Here is a 24,436-nt window from a genome sequence, read left to right as displayed (position 1 = left end):
AACATTTAAAAATAATAATAATAATAAAATAAGATCATGACCTGAGCCGAAGCTGGGTGCTTAACTGAGCCACCGACGTGCCCCAAAGATTATTTTATATTTTTAGTGCTTGTGGGTGGGGATCAGTGAGGAGTGGGTCAGGGAGTCACTAGTTAATTTTTCATGTGAATGGAGAAAAACCAAAATGTACATAAGCTAAAAAATGTGTGAATTGATCTACAGGTTCCGTAGAACAGCTTAAAACCATCGTCCGAATGGGGAAACTAAGATCCTGAAAGGAGAGAGATCTGGCCAGGGAAATCTCATATGGTGGGGTGTGGGATTTCCTTGTATTTATCTTTTCTGTTTGATTCCACTCGGGCTTTGGGATAGGGGAAAGATGCAAGATTTGAGCTCTTGGGAGTCTTTCTGGAAAAGTCAGCAGGGCTGGACTTGTCCCTCTTTGGCTTTGGTATCGAAATGGGGGGGTCACACGTGAGATTGTAGGCTCCCCTGTATTCCTCCACCACCTTGCGGATAAGTAATCTCTAATTGAATTTGCTTTCAAGATAAGTAGGCTGTAAAAGTGGACTGTGACTACTGTGGGGACAGAGGAGGTGCTAGTCACAAGTGACCGAGATGTATTTGGGGAGAGGCAGGAGGTGGCAGGGCAAGGGTAAATAGAACCTTTCCATTGCCCGTTTTCTAACAAGGTCCGATGTTGTCAAGAGGCCTGATTCCTTAGCTCTTCCTCTTTGTAGTAACAATTCTCAGTGCAACAGTTCATGGATTTCTCCTTTGGACCAGCTCATCTACACCACATTTTTTGCCTTTTGTTGTTGTTTTTTTTAAATAGACTTCCTTTTTTTGAGCAGTTTTAGTTTCACAGCAAAACTAAACAGAAAGTACACAGAGTTGCGTGTACCCTTTGAGCCCACACGCGCACAGCTTCCCCCACAATCGGCACCACAGTGGTATGCTCGTTACAGTCAATGAAGGTTCATTGACATTAACACGTCCTTATCACCCCAAGACGATGGTTGACATTCAGGTTCACTCTTGGCTGTTGTACATTCTATATAGATTTAGAGAAATATATAGTGACACGTATCCATTGTTATATAGAATAGCTTCACTACCCTAAAATCCCCTGTACTCCACCTGGCCTCTCCCTTCCCTCTAGTCCTGGGCAACCACTCATCTTTTTAGTGTCGCCACAGTTTTGCCTTTTCCAGAGTGTCTTGTAGTTAGAATCCTACAGTGTGTATGTAGCCTTTTCAGATGGCTTCTTTTGCTTAGTAATAGGCATTTCACTGTGTGTGTGTGTGTGTGTGTGTGTGTGTGTGTGTGTGTGTGGTTTGATAGCTCATTTCTTTGTAATGCTGAATAATAATATTCTTTGGATGTACCACAGTTTATTAATCCAATTGCCTATGGGTTTCTGTGAAGTTTTGACAATTAGGAATCAAGCAGCTGTAAACATCTGTATGGAGGTTTTGTGTAGATATGTTTTTAATTCCTTTGGGTAAATACCAGGGAGCCCGATTGTGGATTGTATGGTAAAAGTATAGTTCTGTAAGAAACCACCAGCTGTCTTTCAAAGTGGCTGTACCATTTTGCGTTCCCACCAATGAATGAGAGAGTTTCGGTTGCTCTACATCCTTGCCACCATTTGGTGTTGTCAGTGTACAAGTCGAAGGTTCGTGGCAACCCTGCGTTGAGCATGCCTCCCAGTACCATTTTTCCAACAGCATTTGCTCACTTTGTGTCTCTGTGTCAATAAAGTATTTTTTAATTAAGGTATGTACATTGTTGGTGTGCTTGGGTGGCTCAGTTGGTTAAGCATTGGGCTCTTGATTTCGGCTTGTGGTTCATGAGATTGAGCCCCACATCGGGCTCTGTGCTGACAGCATGGAGCCTGCTTGGAATTCTCTCTCTTCCCCTCCCCCACTCTCTCAAAATAAAAAAGCTTAAAAGGTATATATGTTGTTATTGTAGACATAATGCTATCACACACTCAGTAGACTACCACGTATTGTAAACCTAACTTTTATATGCAGTGGGAAATGAAAAAAGTCGGTTGACTTGCTTTATTGCAATATTTGCCTTATTGCAGTGATCCTGAACCCAACCAGCATTATCTCCAACATACGCCCTATGTCTGGGTTGTTTTGTTTTGTTTTGTTTTGTTTTGTTTTGTTTTTTGAGAGAAAGAAAGTGCAAGCAGGGGAGGGGCAAAAAGAGAGAGGGAGAGGGAGAGGGAGAGGGAGAGAGAGAGAGAGAGAGAGAGAGAGAGAGAGAGAATCTCAAGCAGTCCCCATGCTCAGCACGGACTATGAGATCTTGACCTGAGCTGAAATCAGGAAATGCTTAACCTACTGAGCCACCCAGGCTCCTCTGTGCCTATATGTCTTTGCAAGTATTTTCTCCAATTTGTGGCTTATTTTCTTATTCTTTCTTCATTCTTTTTCTTTTCTTTTTAATTTAAATTCAAGTTAGTTAACATATAGTGTAGTATGGGTTTGGAGAGTAGAATTTAGTGATTCATCACTTGCATATAACACCCAGCGTTCATCCCAACAAGTGCCCTCCTTAATGCCTGCCACCCATTTAACCCATCTTCCCTTGCACCTCCCCTCCAGCAACCCTTAGTTCTGTGTTTAAGAGTCTCTTATGGTTTGTCTCCCTCTCTGTTTTTATCTTATTTTTCCTTCCATTCCCCTAGGTTCATATGTTTTGTTTCTTAAGGTCCACATATGAGTGAAATCATATGATATTTGTCTTTCTCAGACTGACTTATTTCACTTAGCATAATATGCTAGTTCCATCCACGTTGTTGCTTTTCTTTTCTTTCTTATTTATATATTTGTCTTATTCTTTTAACTGTCTTTTGCAGTGCAGAAGATTTTAATTCTAAGGTAGTCCAGCTAATCTATTATTTCATGAATCATATCTTTGGTGCTATATCTTAAAATCATTACCATACCAAGGTCATCTAGACATTTGCTGACGTTATCTTCTAAAAGTTTTATAGTTTTGAATTTTGCATTGAATTCTGTGATCCATTTTGAGTTCATTTTTTTGAGGAGTATAAAGTCTGTATCTAGAGTTTTGTTTTGTTTTGTTGTTTGTTTTTTTGTTTTTTTTTTGCCTGTGGGTGTCCAGTTGTTCCAGCACCATTTGTTGAAAAGACTATTTTTCTTCCATTGCCTTCGCTCTTTGGTCAAAGATCAGTTGCTGGGGCACCTCGGTGACTCAGTCAGATAAGCATCTGACTCCCCGCATCTAACTGCACAGAGCCTGATTGGGATTCTCTCTCTTCCTCTCTTCTGTCCCTTCCTTGCTCTCTCTCTCTCTCTCTCTCAAAATAAAAAACATTTAGAAAAAATTTTTAATAAAAAGATCTGTGTTCTGTTCCATTGATATATTTGTCTATTCTTTTACTGATACTATACTCTTGATTACTATAGCTTGATAGTAACTTTTGAAGTCAGGTACTATCAGTCCTTTGATTTTGTTCTTCTCCTTCAATATCATGTTGGCTATTCTTGGTCTTTTGCTTCTCCGTATAGGCTCTAGAATCAGTTTCTCAATGTTCACACCAAGTTACTGGGATTTTGATTGGAATTGTTTTGAATCAATAGATCAAGTTGAACTGATATCTTAACTATCCATGAATGTAGAATATCTCTCCATTCATTTAGTTCTATATTGGTTTTCTTCATCAGAATTTTCCAGTTTTCCTCATTTAGATCTTTTATATATTTGTTAGCTTCACACATAACTAGTTTTGGAGGTGCTTATGTATATGGTATATTGTATTTTTAATTTCAAAGTCCACCTCTTTGTCGTTGGTATATAGGAAAGTGATTAGCTTTTGTGTCTTAACCTTATACCCTTCAAATTAGTTCCAGGAGTATTCTTGTCAATTCTTTTGGGTTGTCTATTAGATACTAGTTGTCTGGTAGATAATCATGTCATCTGCAAGGAAAGACTGTTTTCTTTCTTTCTTCCCTATCTATATACCTTCATATCCTTTGATGTATTGCATTAGCTTGGATATACAGTATGATGTTGAAAAGCAATGGTGAGAGAGGATGTCCTTGCCTTGGTCCTGATTTTAGTGGAAAAGCTTCTCATTAGTAAGTATGATGTTGGCTATAGGATTTTTGTAGATGTTCTTTTATGTCTTTGTTCATAAGAAATCTTGCTCTCCTGTTTCATTGCAGTATCTTTGGTTTTGGTATTAGGATAATGGCTGGCTCATAGAATGAGTTAGGAAGTATTCCCTTAGCTTCTCTCTTCTGGAAGAGATTGTAGAGAATTGGTATAATTTCTTGCATGTTTGGTAGAATTCATCAGTGAACCCATTTGGGCCTGGTGATTTCTGTATTGGAAGATTATTAGTTATTGATTCAGTTTCTTTAGTTGATACAAACCTATTCAGATCATGTATTCTTATAAGTTTTGGCTTGTGTTCTTCAAGGAAGTGGTTCATTTCATTGAGGTTATCAAATTTATAGGCATAGAGTTATTTATAGTATTCGTTTATTATCCTTTAATGTGCACTGGATCTGTAATGATGTCTCGTTCATTTCTGATGTTAGTAATTTTTGTCTTCTTTTTTTTTTAGTTTGTCTGACTAGAGGCTTATCAATTTTATTGATCTTTTCAAAGAATCAGCTTTTGGTTTTATTGATTTTCGCTATTATTTTTCTTTATTCTATTTTTTTTTTTTTTAATTTTTTTTTTTTTTTCAACGTTTATTTATTTTTGGGACAGAGAGAGACAGAGCATGAACGGGGGAGGGGCAGAGAGAGAGGGAGACACAGAATTGGAAACAGGCTCCAGGCTCTGAGCCATCAGCCCAGAGCCTGACGCGGGGCTCGAACTCACAGGCTGCAAGATCGTGACCTGGCTGAAGTCGGACGCTTAACCGACTGCGCCACCCAGGCGCCCCTCTTTATTCTATTTTACCAATTTCTCTGATTTTTTTTTTTTTTTAATATTCATTTTGAGAGAGTGAGTGGGGAAGGGGCAGAGAGAGAGACAGAATCTAAAACAGGCTCCATGCTGTCAGCACAAAGCCAGAGGCAGGGCTCGAACCCACAAACCATGAAATCATGAACTGAAGTCACACACAACCCACTGAGCCATGCAGGCACCCCGATATCTGTAATTTTTACCTTCTGCTTTATTTGGATTTAATTTGCCCTTCTTTTTCTACTTTCCTAAAGCTTAGAATTATTTATTTTGGATATTTCTCCTTTTCAGTGCTATTAATTTCACTCTAAGGGGCACCTGGTTTGCTCGATTGGTTAAGCGTCAGACTTTGGCTTAGGTCATTATCTCATGGTTTGCGAGTTTGAGCCCCACATCAGGCTCTCTGCTGTCTGCATGGAGCCTGCTTCAGACCCTCTGTCTCTTTCTGTCCCTCCCCACTCCCATGCGCATGTACCTTTTCTCTCAAAAATAAACATTAAAAAAAATTTTCACTCTAGGGGTGCCCGGATGGCTCAGTCAGTTAAGCATCTGACTTCAGCTCAGGTCATGATCTCACAGCTCATAGGTTCGAGCCCCATGTTGGGATCTGTGCTGACAGCTCAGAACCTGGAGCCTGCTTCAGATTCTGTGTCTCCCTCGCTCTCTGCTCCTCCCCTACTCGTGCTTTGTCTCTGTCTCTCAAAAACGAATAAACGTTAAAAAAAAAATAAATGTTCACTCTAAACATTGCATTTGTGGATCCCATTGATTTTAATAAATTGTATTTTCATTTCATTCAAAATATTTTAAAATTTCTCTTGATTACTTTTTGGACCCATGTGTTGTTTAAAAGTATGTTGTTTAATCTCCAAGTATTTTGGAGATTTTTCAGCTATCTTCATCTTACTGATTTCTAAAGAACTCAGTGTATGACAACGTTGACTCCTCCTCCCCCCTCCTCCTCCCTTCTTCTTCCTCCTGTTTCTCTTCCTCTTTTTCCTCTTCTTTCTCCTCCTCTCCCTCTTCTTGTCTTTTCTTCTCCTTCTTCATGTTATGGCCCAGAATATGGTGGGTAAATGTTCTGTGTGAGGTTGCAAAGAATGTGCATTATGTTGTTGGATGAAGTTAGTCTATAAATGTCAATTATATCCAGTTGATCCATGGTACTTTCAACAGTGTCCTTACTGAGATTCTGCCTGCAGGATTTTGTTGTTGTTATTTTTGTTTTGTTTTATTTATTTATTTTGAGAGGGAATGGGAGGAGAGAATCCCAAGCAGGCTCCGTGCTGTCAGTGCAGAGCTCCACAGAGGGCTCAATCTCACGACCGTGAAATCATGGCCTAAGCTAAAACTAACAGACACTTAACCAACTGAGCCACCCAGGTACCCCTGGATCTGTCCATTTCTGATAGAGGGATGTTGAAGTCTCGAACTATAATCATGGAATAATATATTTCTCTTTGTAATTCTATTAGTTCTTGCCTCATGTATTTTGATCATCTGTTTTTGGTGAATACACATTAAGACTTGTCCTCTTGGGGTGCCTGGGTGGCTCACTTGGTTGAGCATCTGACTTCTGCTCAGGTTATGATCTCACAGTCTGTGAGTTCAAGCCCCACGTCAGGCTCTGTGCTGACAGCTCAGAGCATGGAACCCACTTCCGATTCTGTGTCTCCCTCTCCCTCCCTCTCCCCTGCTTGCACTCTGTCTCTCTCTCTCAAAAATAAATAAACATTTTTAAAAATTAAAAAATAAAAAGAATTGTCCTCTTGGGCTCAAATAAATAAAATCAGAAATGAAGGAGATGAAATAACAACACCACAAAAATACAAAGGATTATAAGAGAATGTTATAAAAAAATACATGCCAACAAATTCGACAAACTAAAAGAAATGAATTCCTAGAAACATAAAACCTTCCAAAACCGAACCATGAAGAAATAGAAAACTTGTGTAGACTGATGATTACTTGCAATGAAATTGAACCAGTAATCAAAAAACTCCCAACAAACAAAAGTCCAGGACCAGACATCTGGCTTCACGGGTGAATTCCACCATACATTTAAAGAGTTAATGTCGGTTCTTCTCAAATTATTCCAAAAAGAAGAGGAAGCAAAGCTTCCAAATTCATTCTATGAGGCCAACATTATCCTGACATCAAAACCAGGTAAAGATACTACAAACGATGAAAACTACCAGCCAATATCTCTGATGAAAGAGATGCAAACATTCTCAACAAAGTGTTAGCAAACTGAGTCCGACAATACATTTCAAAAATCATTCACAAGGATCAAGTGGGATTTAATCCAGAGATGCAAGCACGGTTCAATATTTGCAGATCAATCAACGTGATACATCAGATTAACAAGGGAAAGAATAAAAGCCATATCATCTCAGTAGATGTAGAAAAAGCATTTGATAAACCACAGCATTCATTCATGATAAAATCTCTCAACAGGGTGGGCTAGAGGAAACAGTACAACATACTTAAGGCAATACATGAAAAACCCTACGGCTAGTATCATTCACAGTGGTGAAAAACGGAGCTTTTCCTCTGAGATCAGGAACAAGAGAAGGATGTCCACTCTCACTACTTTTATTCAACATACTACTGGAAGTCCTAGCTACAGCAGTCAGAAGGCATCCAAATTGGTAAAGAAGTAAAACTGTCACTGTGTGCAGTTGACATGATACCATATATAGAAAAGTCTATAAAGATTCCACCACAAAGCTACTAAAAGTGACAAATGAATTCAGTAAAGTCACAGGATACAAATTAATATACAGAAACCTGTTGTATTTCTATATACTCATAATGAAGTAGCAGAAAGAGAAGTTAAGAAAACAATCCCATTTACAATTGCATCCAAAATAATAAAATACCTAGAAATAAATTTAAATAAGGAGGTGAAAGACCTACAACCTGAAAACTATAAAACACTGATGAAAGAAACCGAAGATGACACAAACAAATGAAAAGATACCCCATGCTCACGGATTGGAAGAAACAATTGTTAAAACATCCATAAAGCTCAAGCAATCTACAGATTTAATGTAATCCCTATCAAAATACCAACATTTTTCACAGAACTAGGACAAATAATCCTAAAATTTGTGTGGAACCACAAAAGGCCCCTCCCCCCCCCCAATAGCCAAAGCACATAGATCTTGAAAAAGAACAAAGCTGGAGATATTACAATCCCAGATTTCAAGATATACTACAAAGCTGTAGTAATCAAAACAGTGTAATCCTGGCAGAAAAACAGACACATAGATCAATGGAACAGAATAGAGATCCCAGATATAAACCCACATATATATGGTCAATTAATCCATGACAAAGGAGACAACAATGTACAGTGGAGAAGAGACAGTCTCTTTGACAAATAGTGCTGAGAAAACTGGACAGCTACACGCAAAAGAATGAAACCAGATCGCTGCTTACACCGTACAGAAAAGTGAACTCAAAATGGATTAGAGACCTAAAGTGAGAACTGAAACCATAAAACTTCTAGAAGAAAACATAGGCAGTAATTTCTTTGACATCAGCCATGGAAACATTTTTCTAGGTCTTTTTCCTCAAGCAAGGGAAATAAAAACAAAAACTATTGGGACTATAATAAAATAAAAAGCTTTCCTAGGGACACCTGGGTGGCTCAGTTGGTTAAGCATCCGGTTCTTGGTTTCAGCTCAGGTCATGATCTCATGGTTTGTGAGTTTGAGCCCTGCATCAGGCATGGAGCCTGCTTGGGGGTCTCTCTCTCCTCTCTCTCTACCCCCCCCCCCACTCACTCGCGCTCTCTCTCAAAATACATAAACTTAAAAAAAAAAAATTCTACAGTGAGGGAAACCGTAAACCAAAACAAAAAGACAACCTACTGAATGGGAGAAGATATTTGCAAGTGATATATTTGATGGGGGATTAATACCCAAAATAAATAAAGAACATATACAACTCAATACTGAAAAAAAAAATCCTATTTAAAAATGGACAGAAGACCTGAATAGACATTTTTCCAAAGAAGACCTACACATGGCCAACAGACACTTGAAAATATGCCCAACATCACACCTCATAAGTGATCATGAGATATCCCTTTACATATGTCAGAATGGCTAAAATCAAAGTGACAAGAAACAATAAGTGTTGAAAAGAATATGGAGAAAAAGGAAACTAATGTGCTGTTTCTGGGAATGCAAACTGATGAAGCCACTGTGGAAAACAGTAGAATTGCCATATGATACAGTAACTCTATTAACTGGGTATTTATCCAAAGAAATGAAAACACTAATTTGGGAAGATACATGCACCCCTATGTGTATTGCAGCATTATTTTCTAGACAAGATATGGAAGCAACCCACATGTCCGTATAGATGAAAAGATAAAGAAGATGTGAGATAAATATATATATATATATACACACACACACCCAATGGACTGTTACTCAGCCATAAAAAAAACATGCGATTTTGCCATTGACAGCAACATCGATGGACCTATAGGGTATAATGCTGAGTGAAGTAAGTCAGAGAAAGACCAATACAATATGATTTTACTCATATGTGGAATTTAAGACAACAAAATAAGTGAAAAAACAAAAAAGACCAAAACACAAACAAAAACCCCACTCTTAAATACAGAGAACAAAGCGGTGGCTGCCAGAGGGGAGGTGGATGGAGGAAAAGAGAGTGAAATAGGTGAAGGGGATTAAGAGTACATTTACCTTGATGAACATTGAGTAACATATAGAATGGTTGAATCACTATATTGTTATTGTACACCTGAAACATATAACACTGCATGTGAATTCTTTAAAAAATTTCCCCTTGGAGTATCTATCATTATGTAATGCTTTCCTTGTTCTGAAGCCTGCTTTCTGAAATTAATATAGCTATACTTTGAGGGGTGGGATTAATACTAGCATGATCTATCTTTTTCCATTCTCTTTCTTTCTTTCTTTCTTTCTTTCTTTCTTTCTTTCTTTCTTTCTTTCTTTCTTTCTTTCTTTTAGAGAGAGAGAGAGAGCACACTCTCAAGAACAAGGGACAGGCAGAGGGAAAGGCATAGAGCAAATCTTAAGCAGGCTCCACGCTCAGCACGAAGCCCCATGCAGCTCTATCTCACAACCATGAGATCATGACCTGAGCCAAAATCAAGAGTTGGACGCTTAACCACCTGAGCGACCCAGGGGCCCAACCGTTCATTATGTGTAAGACACATAATCTCTATGTGTCTTACATTGAAAGTAGTTTTCTTGTAGATAACATATAGTTGGGTCCTGTTTCTTTTACACTCTGACAATCACTTTTACTAGATGTACTTAGACCATTATTAACATTTAAACTTCTCATTAATATAGTTAGATTAATATCTACCATATTTGTTTTCTACTCTTACCCTTGTTCTTTGTTCCTATTTTTGTCTTCTACCCTTTTTCTGCTTTTTATGGTTTTAACTGAGAATTTTATATAACTCGTTTTCTCTCCTTGCTTAGAAGGATATCAATTATACTTTTTTTTTTTTTAAGTGGTTGCCTAGGGTTTTTGACATATTATTTAAAATTAATTCAGGGCCATTTTCCAAGAACACTATACCATCTCCCAGGTAGTGTCAGTACCAAATAATAACAAAACAATCCTACTTCCTTCGTCTGGTTCTTTGTATCATTTGTATCAGCATTCATATCATATACATGTGAGCAATCCAGGGGTAATGAATGTATGTATGTATACAGACACACTCATATATGCGTACTTGAAAAGATAATCTAGGGGTGCCTGGGTGGCTCAGTTGGTTAAGCGACCAACTATGGCTCAGGTCATGATCTCACAACTCGTGAGTTCGAGCCCCACGTCAGGCTCTGTGCTGACAGTTCAGAGCCTGGAGCCTGCTTCAGATTCTGTGTCTCCCCCTCTCTCTACCCCTCCCCTGCTCGTGCTCTGTGTCTCTCCATCTCTCAATAATAAATAAACGTTTAAAATTTTTTTTCAAAGAAAAGATAATCTAGTACATTTCTGCTATTATTATTGAACAAATCATTAACTATTAGATCAACAGAGAAAAGGAAAAATAAAAGCTTTTCTTTTACCTTCATTTATTCCTTCTCTGACGCTCTTCATGCAGTTCCAAGTTTCTGACTCATTATCATTTTCCTTCTCTATGAAAAACTTATTTTAACACACATCCTCTGTGTTTGTATCCTTTGTGCAGTTCCAAGTTCCAAGTTTCTGACTCATTATCATTTTCCTTCTCTATGAAAAACTTATTTAACACACATCCTCTGTGTTTGTATCCTTTACTTTGAAGGGATAATTTCACAGGATACAGAATTTTGGGTTAGTGGTCTTTTTCCTCAATAATTTATTTATTTATTTTTAAGTAGGCTCCACAGCCAAAATGGAGCCTAACATGGGACTTGACTCATAACCCTGAGATCAAGACCTGAGCTGAGATCAAGTCAGATGCTTAACCGACTGAGCCACCCAGGCGTCCCACCCACAACACTTCAAATATTTCATTCCACTCTCTTCTTGATTGCATGCTTTCTGAGAAATCAACGTAATTCTTATGTTTGCTCCTAAAAGGTAAGGTGGTATTTTTCTCCCCTCCCTCTGTCTTCTTTCAAGATTTTTTCTTTATCTTTCATTTTCTGCTGTTTGAATGTGAAATGCCTAGGTGTCATTTTGGCATTTATCCTGCTTAGTGTTCTCTGAACTTTCTGGATCTGTAGTTTGGTGTCTGACGCTAATTTGGGGAAATTCTGTCATGGTTTCCAATATTTATTATGTTTCTTCTGCTTGCTGGTGTTCCCAATAAGCCTGTTACACCCTTTGTTCTTATTCCACGATTCCTGGATACTGTTCCGTCCCAACCTCCCCATCTTTTTTTTTTTTTTCTCCTTTGTTTTTGAGTTTTGGAAATTCCTGTTGACATATTCTCAAGCTTAAAGATTCTTTCATCAGCTTTGTCCAATCTACCAATGAGCCCATCGGAGGAATTCTTCATTTCTATGGCACAATTTTTGATTGCTCACATTTTTCTTTGATAGAATTTTCATTTCTCTCCTTACAGTACCCATCTGCTATTGCATGTTGTCTACGTTTTCATTAGAATCCTTACATGTTTATGTATTTTCAAAAATTATCAGTCTGTTCATTCCAATATCCCTGCCAGATCTGGTTCTGGTTCTGATGCCAGCTTGCTTGGTCTCTTCAAACTGTGCTTTTGCCTTTTAGTATGGCTTGTAATTTTTTTTTTTTTTTTTTTTTTTGAAAGCCAAACATGATGTACTGGGTAAAAGAAATTCCAGTACATAGGCATTTAGTGATGTGGTGATAAATTGTGGAGACAGGAGAAGCATCCTATTGTCCTGTGATTAGGTCTCAGTGTTTAATGAGCCTGTGCCTCAGCTGTGAACTACAGAAGTGCTTCTCATTCTTCCCTGCTCCCTTAGGTGGGACAGGATGTCTAGAGGTGGCTGGAATTGGATATTTCCCTTCCACTATGTGGAAGGCTAGTAGGCACTAGAATTGTGTAACCCCTATATTAGTTCGGGTCTGGTAAGAACCCAACCGTTTAGGCCCTGGTACAGAAGTTTCTCTTGAGGGCAAGCCCTTGTTAAGAAGTACAGAATGCTCTCACATTTCAAAATGGTTGCTTTTCCTCTCCCAGGGAACTTTTCCATGAACCTGGTAGAACCTGGTGGAGCTCCTGGAGGTAACACTCATAAAAGTGTGGGGTCTCTTTCCTTCGGAGGTTTTAACGCTCAGACTTATCCACTCTGAGCCTCCAGCAATTTGTCAGTTACAGTTCAGGTTTTCTTACTCTGACACTCGTTCTGGTAGAAGTTTCCATCTGTGAATTTCTTTTCCAGTACATTATAAATTTCTGTGTTTACCGGCCTTTCCAATTTTAGGGACAGCATTTTGCCCTGTGACCATACTTCCCTGATGAATCTAAGAAGAAGAGCTATTGATTTTTCCATTCAGCTTTTTACTTGTTGAGAACCAGAGCAGAAACTGGTAGTCCTACCCCCAGTTTTTATTTACTAGCATCATTCTCAAATTTGGAAGAGATTTGAGATACCTTCTAGTGCATTCCTATGGCGAATTTTTGAGCACCACCTTCCATTCCCACCCGTCTCCCCACCCCCAAGAAACTTACCACACTGTATTCCATGGACAGATGATTGCCAGTGGTTTTCCTGAATACTTCCTATAAGGAGAGTGTATTCATTCTACTTAAATTGCTCTGGTGGCTTGAAAACAAACTCTTGTTACACCCTCTTTGGTCTTAGTTGTACACTTGAATGATGCCAGGTATAAGGAGAAGAGGAAGAGGAGGGAGACAGCCTATAGGTTCTCCCTGAAGGGCCAGAGGCAACCTCAGTCCTATCCAGTAGTCTTCCACTAGGTGGTAGGGGTGACCAGACTGCATTGAGAAGTCAGAGAACAACAGTGCATACTGGTGCTAAGCTCATACCCCCACATCAGTGAGACATGGGGTAACAAAAGTTTGCTGGGGTGACAGTGATCCTAGGAGAGCTTCCTCCGAGAAGAGAGCTGGTTTTGGGCCTTGAAGCATCATGGGGAGCCTTTGGCCCTCTGGTTAGGATTGTGGGCAGGGTTACAATGAGAAAGGAGTTAACCGGAAACTTGAAATTTGAGGAATATAAAAGGAGAATGACATTTGTGGCATCCTGCACCTTAATATCAAGATTTGGGAATCAGTTCCTACTGTGGAAGATCTTTGGTTATGACTCACTCATCTGTCAAGAGTCTCCTCATCACTTCTCTATTTTAGTATCCCACATCAAGAAATACAAGGATCTTTAGAGACCATCTAGTTCAATCTTTCCCTTTGTGTAGATAAAGAAATTGAGGTCCAGGGGGTAGTGGGGTGTTAACAAATAACAGGCCCAAAATGGAGTCACTTCTGCTAAGCCCTACATCAGTAAACAAAGGTAATACCTAGCTAAAGTTTCAGCCTCTCCTAGGAATGTGACCCTTAACCAGTCGATCTGGAAATACTTGATCAGCGCTAGTAAGGTAATCTGCCTGGTAGACCCCCACCGGCTCCCAAAGGAAGGTGATCTTGCCTGAAACAATCCACTCTTTGCTGGAAATTTCCTTTTTTCTGCCCTCTTCTGCCTGTTAAAGCTTTCTATTTTGTACAGCTCCTCAGAACTCCTTTCTACAGGCATACTTTGGGGATATGCAGGTTTGGTTCCAGACTACTGCAATGAAGTGAGTATCACAATAAAGTGAGTCAAGTGAATTTTTTTGCATCCGAATTAGTTAGCATATGATTTCAGGAGTAGATTCCTTAATGCCCCTTACCCATTTAACTCATCCCCCCTTCCACAACCCCTCCAGCAACCCTGTTTGTTCTCCATATTGAAGAGTCTCTTCTGTTTTGTCCCCTCCCTGTTTTTATATTATTTTTGCTTCCCTTCGCTTGTGTTCATCTGTTTTGTATCTCAAAGTCCTCATATGAGTGAAGTCATATGACATTTGTCTTTCTCTGATTGGCTAATTTCGCTTAGCATAATACCCTCTAGTTCCATCCACATAGTTGCAAATGGCAAGATTTCATTCTTTTTGATTGCCGAGTAATACTCCATTGTATATGTATACCACATCTTTATCCATTCATCCGTTGATGGACATTTGAGCTCTTCCCAAACTCTGTTTATAGCGCTGCTATAAACATTGGGGTGCATGTGTCCCTTCGAAACAGCATACCTATCCCTTGGATACATACCTAGTAGTGCAATTGCTGGGTCGTAGGGTAGTTCTATTTTTAATTTTTTGAGGAACCTCCATACTGTTTTCCAGAGTGGCTGCACCAGCTTTCATTCCCATCAACAATGCAAAAGAGATCCTCTTTCTCTTTCTTGCCAACATCTGATGTTGCCTGAGTTGTTAACGTGAGCCATTCTGACAAGTGTGAGGTGATATCTCATGGTGGTTTTGATTCGTATTTCCCTGATAATGAGTGATGTGGAGCATTCTTTCATGTGTCGGTCGGCCATCTGGATGTCTTCTTTGGAGAAGTGTCTATTCATATTCTCTGCCCATTTCTTCACTGGATTATTTGTTTTTGGGGTGTTGGATTTGATAAGTTCTTTCTAGATTTTGGATACTAACCCTTTATCTGGTATGTCATTTGCAAATATCTTCTCCCATTCCATCGGTTGCCTTTTAGTTTTGCTAGTCAAATGAATTTTTTAGTTTCCCAGTGGAAATAAAAGTTATATTTAGGGGTGCCTGGGTGGCTCAATTGGTTGAGTGTCCAACTCTTGATTTCAGCTCAGGTCATGACCCCAGGGTCATGGGATTGAGCCCCACATCAGGCTCCATGCTGAGCATGGAGCCTGCTTAAGATATTCTCTCTCTTCCTCTGCCCCTCTTCCCCAACTCCCCGCTCATGCACACTATCTCTCAAAAAAAGTCGTGTTTACACTACATTGCAGTCTATTAACTGTGCAATAGCATTATGTCTTTTTTAAAAATACCTACATAACCTTAATTAAAAAATACAGACACAGAGACACGAACAAATGCTGTTGGAAAAATGGTGCTGATAGACGCTCAATGCGGGTTTGCCACAAACCTCCATTTGTAAAACAACAACAACAAAACAGGCACCTGGGTGGTTCAGTCGGTTAAGCTTTGGGACTTCAGCTCAGGTCATGATCTCATGGTTCAGGGGTTTGAGTTCCGGGTCAGGCTCTGTGCTGACAGCTCAGCCGCTTCTGATTCTATCTCCCTCTCTCTCTGCCCCTCCCCCACTCGTGCTCCATCTGTCTCTCAAAAAATAAACACTAAAAAAACTTTTTTTTAATAAAAATAAAAAGAAGCAACTGTGCATACCTACAGATCTTTACAAGCCCAGAAAAGCAGCTCTAGAAACAATTCAAGGTTCACTCACCCTTTTTAACAATTAACCTCACCTATTCATCTCCTAAGGCTTGTTTGTATTGTAAAATTCTGACCTTCAGGAGCAAAAGTCCTTGGAGGCTTTTGCATTCTTTTCATTTTGAGATGTAAGATTTCTACCTTGTCTTCTCCAGGAACTCTTATTATCTTCTTATCTAGGCCATCTTCTTGAAATGCACACTTCACTAAGGTAATTCTTAACAGAAGAAAAAAATTTAAATAGGGAAGAGGCTTTTTTTAAATGCAAACTGATCCCTTGCCCAAAAAGTCCACAGCTTCCGTAGGATCACTTGTCAAGAACAAATGCAAATCTTAAGTGTCTCTTCCACAAATACTAACTTTAAGAGCTTTGACAAGCTGAGCAGGCCAGTATTCCAGCTCTTCTTTTTAAAAGCTAGTGGGTTTTGCATTATTATACCCATCTCATGGCTAAAAAAAATTTTATTTTAATTCTAGTTAGTTAAAGTACAGTCATGGCTAAATTTTAAAAATGCAAGTCTTAAGACATCTGTGTCTGTCTATATGTTTATGTAGATGTGTGGTATTTTCTGCCTCTGGATCATATTGCCACAATTAATTTGTAAAAAAAAAAACAAAAAAACTATTTAACTGACTTGAAGAAAACTAAGCTCTTAATAAATTAAGGATTTCTAAAATTTGAAACTTAAAAACATAACCCAAATGTTTTTCAAGTTCGGTTGATGAGGGAGCTGAGGGCCAAGTACAAGCTGCACACCCCCCACCCCCACCCCCCCACCTGCCTACCCCCCACCCCACCCTGGGACGTGTGTGATATTTCTCAGGCAGTCCTGGCTGCCCAAAAACAAAGAAAAGGAAAGAAAACAAATGGTTAACTGATAGAGAGCACAGTCCTGCAGGACAGGAGTCTCCATCAGTTTACAAATGTCTTAGTAAATTACAAGAAAAAGGCAATCTTATCAACAGCCTAACCCCCAGAAACCTTTAGACTTAGTTTCCTGGAGACCCTGATATCAACTTCCCCTCCATAGCGATGTGGAGAACAAAGGCAAGAAGGAAATGGCAGGTAAAATTAAATTTCTCTGTAACCTGCAACCTGTTGACAAATACTTGAGGCAAATGCAGAGTAGAACATTTCTCCAGGAACCCCCTACTGTCCTAATGTTAATGTCTTATTAGAGGGAAAACCATCTTAGTTTGACAATAGCAAAGCCCCTGGCATTTTATGAGTCCTCTTTAACATATCAGAGTCCTTCTGGAGGCCTCTCTTTTGCCTTTACCTTTTCCCAACTCTGTAGTTTATAACCAGCCACTCTTCACAACCCCAAGGCAGGACCCCCTGCCCACGGGTCCTGGTCCTGTGCTTTAATAAAATCACCTTTTTGCACCAAAGAGGTCTTCAAGAATTCTTTCTTGGCCGTTGGCTCCAGACTCCCCACCATCACCTCAGAATCTCATCATTGTGATCTATGATGAACCATTAGTAAATAAAGCTAGTTTAAGATTGTTGGTTTAATTACAACAGGCATATCTCTGCAGTTATCAGTAGTAAATACAATACTTTTGTTCTACCTGGGTTTACTAATCAGAAATTTAAGTTCGTGTTATTTCTTAACAAAATTCGTCAGCCAGAAAAATCACTTATGATGATGACTGATTTTGTCTACTGTCTAATGAAGGTCTGGTAGGTAATCTAAATGTAATTGTTAAGAACAAATTATTTAAATCAATGTAATAAGCGATAAAAGAAATGAGTTTCTAGGATAACTTTGCAGCAAATAGTTTCCAAAATATTTTGCTTTCTCAAATCTTTAAATTTTGCTAAGTTAAATGATGAGTTAAGTCAATATTTAGATTATCTCGTGGAATATTTAGATTATCTCCAAATAAAAACACTGAAACATTACTAAAAATAGGTTTATCCACTCGGTTCCTTTTTGCAGAGGAACTAAAGATTTGCATCTATTAGTAAACATGTTTTTTTGTCATACTGACAAATTTACTGTGAGAAGGCAAATGTTTCCAGAAATTATAAAAAATATTTATAAATCTGCCAGTAACAGACCATTCACAACTGTTTAAAGCTACTAGAAATAATAAGGGAACCGTCTCCGTGGGGCAGCCTGATCAGGTGGAGCCAGCCAGGTGGTGAAAGAATTCACCAGAGGCAGAACAAAGGAGATACAAGTTTACTGAACACTCTGCAAAGGGAGTGTCAGGCAGGACAGCAAAGGAGAGACCGTCTGCCAGGAGGCAGTGTTGGGGGGCTGTAGTTAAGGGGGGTAAGTGAAGAGGAACGGGGACATATGGATTTTTCCTTTTTTGGTACCTGTGTCCGGTTATAAGTAGCCCATTGGTCAGCTAGGGATTATGGGTATTTTGAGGTGGGTCACGTAATGAGCCTGTTTGTATTCAGCCAAGGGGTTGGGGGGCACTGTGGGCCCTGCTCCCTTAATCAGTTTCCACTGCTCAAGCCGGCTGCCTCAAAGCAGCCTTTACAATCTCTGCATGCGAAGAAAATAGGATGTAGGTTTTTGCTAAGAGAAATTATGAGGAATGGAAATGAATTTTTGTTGAAGGAAAAGAAAATAATTTTGTCCTTAAATTTAGGCCCCACTCCCACCCCAGGAATGGGAAAGAGAAACAGCACAGGACAGAATGTGAACAATTTTTGAAAAGAATAAAAAGATTGTAGAGGCTTTGTGGAAAAGCAATCTTGGAAAAGAATTTTATGTGTGGTCAAGCTGGGTGAGATTGGAATAGATCTAATTAAGGGTTTTTTTGTTGTTGTTGTTGGTTTTTTTGTTTTTGGTATTTTGGAAATCCCTTTATTACTTTATTTTTTTATTATGAAAAATTTCAAATATATAAGAAAGTTGAAGTAATTGTATAGTAAACACACACATACCCATTACTTCGATTCTGCAGCATATATTTTGCTTCATTTGTTTTATCATATATCTATCCATCCATGTATCCTGTCCAACAATAAACCCATCTTTGTTATGGTTTCTAAGCGAATTGCAAACATCAGTGTATCTCATTTCTGAGCATCTTTTTTGTTGTTGTTGTTGTTTTCAAAGCAAATTGCACACATTAGTACATCACACTTCTGAGCACACATGTCTTCATCAATGTCATTAGACAGAGTTAAATATTTGACTACAATTTTTTTTAATCTTATTTTTTAAATTTAAATTTTTACATCCAAATTAGTTAGCATATAGTGAAACAATGATTTCAGGAGTAGATTCCTTAGTGCCTCTTACCCATTGAGCCCATTCCCCTTCCCACAACCCCTCCAGCAACCCTCAGTTTGTTCTCCATATTTATGAGTCTCTTCTGTTTTGTCCCCCTCCCTGTTTTTATGTTATTTTTGCTTCCCTTCCCTTATGTTCATCTGTTTTGTCTCTTAAAATCCTCATATGAGTGAAGTCATATGATATTGGTCTTTCTCTAATTTCGCTTAGCATAATACCCTCTAGTTCCATCCACATAGTTGCAAATGGCAAGATTTCATTCTGATCGCTAAGTAATACTCCGTTGTACATACAGACCACATCTTCTTTATCCATTCATCCATCGATGGACCATTTGGGCTCTTTCCACACTTTGGCTATTGTTGATAGTGCTGCTATAAACATGGGGGGTGCATGTGTCCCTTCGAAACAGCACACCTGGATCCCGTGGATAAATGCCTACTAGTGCAATTGTTGAGTCATAGGGTAGTTCTATTTTTAGTTTTTTGAGGAACCTCCATACTGTTTTCCAGAGTGGCTGCACCAGCTTGCATTCCCAAGATCTAATTAAGTTTTTAAAAGGGATTAATGACTTTTTCTTTTTTTTCTCAAGTTAGTTAACATATAATGTGGTTTTGGGTTCAGGAGAAGAACCCAGTGATTCATCTCTTACATATGACAACCCAGTGCTCATCCCAAAAAGTGCCCTCCTTAATGCCCATCACCCATTTAACCCATCTCCCCTCCCACTCACCCCCCAAACGACCCTCAGCTTGTTCTCGGTTTTTTAGAACCTCTTATGGTTTTCCTCCCTCTCTGTTTTTATCTTATTTTTTCTTCCCTTCCCCTATGTTAATCTGTTAAGTTTTTCAAATTCCACATAAAAGGGATTAATAAATTTTAATATCAAAAGTACACTGGTATAAAATTAGAATTGGCTGTTAATAGGACAAAGTTCTGGGATGCCTGGGTGGCTGGGTTGGGCATCCAACTCTTGATTTCAGCTCTGGTCATGGTCTTGTTATGGAACCAGGCTGGAACACTGGTGGAAAAACCAAGCGGCACTCGGAGACCTTGGTGGATTGGAGATTTATTTAACACCGGCGGGATCAGAGGAGACTTTCTCCAAAGGTCTAGGCGCCAAATGTAAGTGGGGAGGATAATGTATAGTCATCAGCTTCCATACCTGTGGGGGTTTTCCTGTGCACAGCCAACAAAGGAAGAAGAACCCGGAGGAGGGGTCTCTAAGCTAGAGACCAGAGTCTGTTTTAGCCCCATCGGTCATCTTTGGTGCAATACTTTATTCACTTCTCCAACATTCCCCCCTTTTGATGCCTTTTAAAAAACTTTTAGTAGGCATCACCTTTCAGTTTTATAGGTTGGTACTCTTGGAAGGCTAAGCCACGTGCAGTAGTTTGGCGAGAAACAGTGTTTTCAATAAAATGTACCATGGCATTCAGTATACAGGGGCCAATGGATACAAGTAAAATTATGGAGAGGAGGGTCCCTGCCAGGGCAGGAAGCCAGGATGCCCAGTCCGTGAGATCCCATCCTTTCCATTGATTGATACTTTCCTGTTGTCTACTTTGAATTCTTTCTTTGAGTTCCTTAACCTTAGCTGTAACTATTCCTGACTGGTTTACGAAATAGCACCATTCCTCCCCCAGAAAGATGCATGTCCCTCCTTTTTCTGAAGTGAGGAGGTTGAGGGCTTGCCAATTTTTGGAGGGTCACTGCCACCAGAGAGTTTATTTGGCTTTGTAAGTTTACCAGAGAATCTGCCACCCGCTCCATGTCCTCATTTATCTCTTGAGATAGTCTATGGTACAGTCCTTCGGATGAACCTACGCCCTCTATTCTGGCTCCTATTCTTGTCGCAATTCCTGCTCCTATCAGAACGGGTACCAGGATTGCCCATTTAGCCCGGGACTTGGGGCTAAAGGCTGTTAGGAGCTGATCTTCCGTGTACACGGATATCTCTGGGGTTAGGAAGACGGAATAACATATCTGAGTCCAGTTGGCCTCTAAGCATCAGTAGGCCGAACTAGAACACAGATAGAACACCCCAGGGGTTGAACACAGGGTTGCATTCCTCTCTAAGGTTATATTTCTTCCGCATAGAGAGGTACTGTTCATACCTTCAGGGACTGTACAGATTAGATTGTCGGCATTTGTGAGACGGACCCCAGTGGCCAGGGGTCCAATTAAGACAGAGGTGTTGGTTTTGAGATTTTCAGGAGCTACCCAGGTCAAAGGGATGGGAGTGGCTAGGTAAGCCCTCCGGCCGCGGGGCAAGCACATCCAGCAGGTTTGGGTGTGATTATCTATTTTATGGAGGACTTGGAGAGTAGCGTTGGAGTGGGGAATTGGTAAGCATCTGATTGAGGGCTGAAAGGTCCAAACCTTGGTAGGCTGCCGGGGGAGCGGTCGCCTTTATGGCTTGTATTACCCTATCCTGGGTATCCTTTATAACCTTTTGATGGGCCCTGTCTTGCACCCCTCCCCCATCCGAGATTCCTCTATTGAGGAAAGTAAGTGTAGCAAGCTCGCTTCCCTCTCTGGAGGCCCTTGTTGTGACATGGGTTCCTGACATTTTGGGTTATCTCTATGGTCTAATACTTAGTCCTTGGGGGCACCAGGTGACTGACAGAGAGTGGGTGTTTTTCCCTTGTAGCAATCTTCGTGGAGGGAGGTGAAGGCACTGAGCACCCTTGACCCCCTTATTGTCATATAGCAATCCTGGGGGCAAAGTGGGTAAGCGGCAGTTGTGAGGGTGAGAGAGGTTATCATAATATACAGGCAATACTTAATGGCCCTCCCATCCAGAGGAGGTGTGTGAGACCCAGCATGCATCTTTTGTCCCATGTCCAGCTTGTTGGTGCAGTCTCTATCAGCCCAACAGTAAGAAGTAAGATCAGGGCTATGACACCAATAAGGGGCAAGGGCTGGCAGAGTTGCATCCAGACCCCTGGGCTAGGTTCATGCGTTGATTCCTCAAGCTTCTGCCGTATGCAGGCCAGCCAGCTTCCGGGGTGTGGCTGGAGCAGGGCTGGAGGTCTCAGGGGCAGTTTCCCTTTTGAGGGTCAGTTTAAGTGGGTTGACTGGATCTGGATCACTTCGCCAGATTGTGGGTTCTTCTGAGTTGGCCTTCTTAACTCTGGAGTGATGGACCCATGGGGTGATACCTGAAATTTTAAGGGCTGTAGGAGTCGTTAGAATAACAGTATGAGGCCCAGTCCACCATTGTCTAAGAGGTTCCCTCTTCCAATCTTTGACCCACACCGAGTCTCCTGGCTGAAAGCGGTGAACGGGGGTCCCTAAGGAAATTGGGGCCCTCTCTATGGTATACCTCTGTAACTTATTTAGGACTACCCCCAAGGTCCGGAGCTGTTCTCTTATTCCCTTGTCTCCAATCTGGTATAGGTCTCCTGGGAGTTTTCCTAAACATGGGGGTTGGGGGTCGCCCACATAATAACTCAAAAGGGGAGAATCCCAGTGGCCCAGGCATGCATCGGGCATGCAGGAGGGCCAGCGGTAGTAAATCTGGCCGTGGGAGATTAGTCTCTTGGTGGAACTTGGGCAGGGTTTCCTTGAGGGTGCGACTCATCTGCTCTACTTTTCCCTGAGCTCTGGGGTCGGTAAGCAGTGTGCAGTTTCCAGGTAATGTTGAGGGACTTTGTCAGGGTTTGTATAATGTCTGCCACAAATGCAGGTCAGTTATCACTGTGTATGGTTAAGGCTAGACCAAACTGAGGCACAATCTCCCGTAGAAGGGCTTTGGCCACCTCGTGACTTCATTCCGTTCTGGTCGGGAATGTTTCATCCCATCCCGAATATGTGCAGATTATTACAAGAAGGTACCTGAATCCTGTATTTGGTTGTATGTCGGTAAAGTCCACCTCTAAGTCTTCGAAAGGGGCGGCCCCCATCCTTTGCGTGCCAGGCGGGGGCTGTGGGGCAGACCAAGCATTGTTTTTGGCACAGGTCACGCATTGTTCACTGACAGCTCGGCATAATGCCGGCAGCTGGCTGATACAGTTTTTTTTGAGGAGGGCCTCCAGTGCAGTTTTCCCTAGGTGCGTGGGTTGGTGATATTCCTTCACTAGGTGTTTTCCCATAGATGACGGGACAAAGATGTGTCCGTTTGGCATGACCCACCATCCCTCTTTTCTTAGCGTGCTCCCTTCTGTCGAGGCCCAACTTCTTTCTTCATTTGTGTACAGGGCGAGGAGGCTTCTCTCTGGGGCGCAAGAGTCATAGTCTAGGTAGGAGCTTCACCTGGGTCGCTACAGGTGGCCGCTCTGGCTGTTTTGTCGGCCAGGCGATTTTGTTGAGTTATGGGGTCGTCTCCTGTCTGATGTCCCTTACCGTGTAGGATAGCTACCTTGTCTGGCAGCCATACAGCCTCAAGAAGCTTTAGTATTTCTTCCTTGTTTTTGATAGTTTTCCCTGCAGCAGTAAGGAGGCCTCTTTCTTTATAGATGGCCCCGTGTACATGCACAGTAGCAAAGGCATACCGGGAATCAGTGTAGATGTTAACTCGTTTACCTTTGCTAAGGATGAGGGCTCGGGTTAAGGTGTACAGTTCAGCCCATTGTGTCGACCATCCTTCCGGCAAGGCCTTGGCTTCCAGAACTTCGGTGGTTGTGGTTACTACATATCCTGCTCTTCGGCTGCCCTCTTGTAAATAGCTGCTCTCATCGCTGAACAGGGTGATCTCTGGGCTTGTTATAGCCTGGTCTTGGAGGTCCGGGTGGCTGGCATAGACTTCATCCACTACTTTGGAACAGTCATGGTCAGGTTCTCCCTCCCCCATGGGAAGGAAGGTGGCCAGGCTTAGTGTTTTTACTGCTTCAAGAGTGACCCTTGGGTTTTTGTAGAGAAGGCCTTGGTATTGTGTCAGCTGAGAATTGGAGAGGAGACGATAGCCTTGGGTGCTCATGAGGGACATGACCGTGTGTGGGTCCCACGTGTTTGTCCCAGCGTGACTTTGTCTTCATCCTTGAGCAGGAGTGTGGCTGCCAGTGCTCTGAGGCACGGTGGCATCCTGCTGCCACAGGATCAAGTTTTTTTGACAGGTAGGCCACTGGCCATTGCCAAGGCCCCATGCTCTGAGTGAGCACTCCAAGGGCTATTTTGTCCTTTTCATGTACAAAGAGGTTAAAAGGGCCTTTCTATGTCAGGCAAACCCGGGGCTGGGGCTTGTCGCAGAGCCACTTTATTTCTGTGAAAGCAGCCAGTGCCTCCTCAGGGGCCCCCCGTCTGGCCCTCCCAACAGGTCATAGAGGGGCCTCGCTATGGCTGAGAATCCAGGA

Source organism: Leopardus geoffroyi, chromosome C2 (genome assembly GCF_018350155.1).
Source record: "Leopardus geoffroyi isolate Oge1 chromosome C2, O.geoffroyi_Oge1_pat1.0, whole genome shotgun sequence".
Classification (NCBI taxonomy): domain Eukaryota; kingdom Metazoa; phylum Chordata; class Mammalia; order Carnivora; family Felidae; genus Leopardus; species Leopardus geoffroyi.
This window is presented reverse-complemented; position numbering follows the sequence as displayed.